The 3,544-nt window shown below is 36.7% G+C and overlaps 1 non-coding gene across 1 annotated transcript; it reads left to right on the top strand.

The window, feature by feature from the left end:
- The first annotated feature begins 3,241 nt into the window (after nucleotides 1–3,241).
- LOC119470088 lies at nucleotides 3,242–3,344 on the top strand. Its single transcript, XR_005198963.1, has one exon. It is a non-coding gene; the product is annotated as a U6 spliceosomal RNA (small nuclear RNA).
- Nucleotides 3,345–3,544: the final 200 nt, after the last annotated feature.

The following is a 3,544-nucleotide window of genomic DNA, read 5'->3' as shown; positions in this document are numbered from 1 at the left end:
CTGGTTTTGACGTTAAGTAAAATTAGAAGCCAGTGGAGCATTTTGGGTAGAGAAGTAACATAATTCAATTTGCACTTTTGCAAGCTCTCACTGGCTGTTCTACTGAGAAGGGACTACAGATGGGGGCAAGAAGTGAGTCTAGGAAAGGTGACTGATTATCCAGGGGAGAAATGACAGTGTCTGAGACCAGAAGAGTATTGGTAGAGGAGGTAAAGAATGGACCAATTCTGGACACAGTCTGGATATTTTGAAAGTAGTGCTAAAAGGATTGGATGCAGACTGTGAGAAAAAGTAGTTTGAAGGGTGTGGGGCCTGAACAGTTTGAAAGACGTAATTATCATAGCCTAAGAGGGGGAGAGCCGAGGAGTAGGAAGAAGATGGGGCATTTTGAGTTTGAGGGGTCTTTCAGACCTCCAAGTGGACAGCACATGGGCATATGAGTGTGGAGTTTGAGGAAAGAGAGGGCTCGGTTGGTTGGAAGTTATCAGTATTTCATTGGACTCAAATCGCCTAGAAAATGTCAATAAAGCAAGAAAAGAGGTCCAAGGGTTGAGCTCTGGGCACTCTCACCTTAAGAAAAAGAATCATAATGAATACTTAGAAGGAGTTGCCACTATGCTATGAGAATAAAAAGGGTGAGAGTGGAAGTGAGAATAAGAGAGTCACAGAGAAAGAGGGACAGGGGAAGAGAGGGAAGAGACAGAGGAGAGAAAGAGAGAGAGAGAGATGAAGTCCTGGAAGTCAAGTGAAAAATGCACATCAAATCAAGGTGGAGGGAGTGATTAACTCTGGCAAATCAGCTGATGACTGAGAATTGATCCTTAGACTTAGCAATGGAGAAGTACTCTGTAATGATGTTAAAGAGAGCAGTTTCCAAGTAGTGCATGCATTTGTGTACGTGTAGCAAGTGGTAGTGGGGTTGTTAAAGTGTGATTGAAGTGAATTAAAAGCCAATGGGAGGAGAGGACTTACAGACAGTGACTTTAACAACTATTTCAAGACATTTTCTTACAAAAGGGAACAAAGAATTGAAGCAATAATTGGTGGGTCACGTCAATTGGGCCTCCAGAAAACAGCTACTGAGATAGAGTTAGAAGTGAAATGGATTTATTTTTAGTACCTCCTGTGGCATATCAATGGAAAAGGAAGCAGAACTAGACAGAGAGAACCCTCCGGCCATGATGCAGGCCTAAGACCTATGAAAAGAGAGGGGAAAGAAAGGAAGTTTAGATAGTAAGAGCTTCAGACTGCAGTACAGCTTAGAAAGTCCCAGCCACCCCATCAGAGAGATCTGGTGAAATTATTATCTAGACGGGAGTCTCAGACTATACAAAAAATGGCCAACCCTGACTACCCCCACCATGCTAAGTCTCTGTCTGAGGTCTGGCTACAAAACGCAGAGCCTTGTCTCAGACAACTTAGGAAAACCTCAAGGTGCTGCAGCTGAGAGCTGTGAACTAAGTACACTCTCCAATATTTTTTTTTAAGAACATCCAAGATGTGTACTTTCATGGATGCTGTTTAAGGTAAATAGAGTCAAGGGAATTATTTTGAGAGGAAAAGATCAAAATGTATTTCTTGGGATTTTACCTTTCAAGTCCTCACAATCTTGAAAGCTCTGAGACTCAACATGGGCTTCAGTGGCCTTGCTCCACTGCCTCTTTCCTTCTGTACTCTTCATCCACACATAAAAAATTGAAAACTGCCCACAGTGAAAAAGCTAGAGTGAGGACCTCACCTGCTTTGTTAGTTACAATCAGTTGCCTTCAAACCATTGTACATGTTTCTTTGTTCCCATGCATTTTTTAATTGTGTAAACTTAAGGCATGTATAATGAGGTTTTGATACACATATACATAGTGAAATGGTTACCTCAGTAAAGCAAATTAGCAAACGTATCTATCATCTCACATAGCTGTCTTTTTTTTCTTTTTTCCTTTGATAGTAGTATCTGAAATCTACTCTTTTAACAAATTTTGAGTAGACAATACAGTATTATTAAGTATATTCCTTATGCTGTACATTAGATCTCTAGGCTTATTCATCCTATATAACAACTTTTTACCTTTAATTAATATCTCTTAACTTCCCCTGCTCCCTTGCCCCTAGCAATCACCACTAACAGGTGCCAGGTCATAGCTCCGTGGTTTTGATTTGCATTTCCTTAATCATTAGAGATATTAAGCACCTTTTTATCTACTTGTAGGCCTTTGTTTTTTCCTTTGGAAAAGTTTCTGTTTAGTTCTTTTTTTCTCCATTGTATCTTCTTGGTGCCCTGATTGAAAATTAGTTAACCGTATATGTTTACTTCTAGGCCCTCTATTCTGTTTCATTGGTCTAAATATCTGTTTTTATTCAAGTCCATACTGTTTTGATCACTATAACTCTATAGTAGAATTTGAAATCAGAGCATATGATGCCTTCAACTTTGTCTTTTTTTCTAAGATGCCTTTGGCTATTCAGGGTCTTTTGAAATTCCATATAAATTTTGGAATTTTTTTTTCTATATCTATGAAAAGTATCACTGGAATTTTGATTGAGGGTTTCTATTTCTAAGAAAAATGCCATTGGAATTTTGATTGCAAATTCAACAATGTTTCAAAAAAAGTATATATATATATATATCTCATGACCAAGTGAGATTTATTCCTAGGATGCAATATTGGTTTAATATATGCAAATCAATTGATGTAATACATCACATTAATACAATGAATGATAAAAATCACCTGAACATTTCAATAGATGTACAAAAAGCATTTGACTAAATTTAACACCCTTTTATGATAAAAAGTCTCAACAAAGTAAATATAGAAGGAACGAACCTCATCACAATAAAGGCCATATGTGACAAGGCCAAAATTAACATCATACTCAAGGGTGAAAGTTGAAATATTTTTCCCTAAGGTTATAAACAAGACAAGGGTTCCCATTCTTGCCACTTCACATAGTACTGAAAGTACTAGCAAAAGCATCAAACAACAAAAAGTTTAAAAGTCATCCAAATTGGAAAGGAACAAGTAAAGCTATGTTTGTTTTGCAGATGACATGATTCTACATGTTGAAACTCCCAAAGATGCATTAAAAAACTGTTAGAGCTAATAAATGAATTCAGTGAAATTAGAAGATACGAAAGTCAACATACAAAAGTTAGTTTTATTTCTTTATATCAATAATAACCTATCTGAAAAAGAAATATAAAAATCCTATTTACATTAGTACTAAAAAGAATAAAATACTTGTGATCACTTCAGCAGCACATACACTAAAATTTGAATGATACAGAGATTAGCATGGCCTCTGCGTAAAGATAACATAAAATTCAAGAAGCACTCCATATTTGTAAAGGACCTGAACAGGTATTTTTCGTAAAGGACCTGAACAGGTATTTTTCAAAATGAGACACACAAATGGCCAATGAGTATGTGAAAAGGTGATCAACATCACTAATCACTGGAGAAATGCAAATCAAAACCACAATGGGATATCACGTCACACCTTTAGAATGACTATTATCCAAAAAAAGAAAGATAACAAGTATTGG

This window comes from Cebus imitator, unplaced genomic scaffold (genome assembly GCF_001604975.1).
Source record: "Cebus imitator isolate Cc_AM_T3 unplaced genomic scaffold, Cebus_imitator-1.0 Scaffold21, whole genome shotgun sequence".
NCBI lineage: Eukaryota > Metazoa > Chordata > Mammalia > Primates > Cebidae > Cebus > Cebus imitator.
The sequence above is the reverse complement of the archived record's forward strand: the minus strand, read 5'-3'. Positions and strand labels throughout refer to the sequence as shown.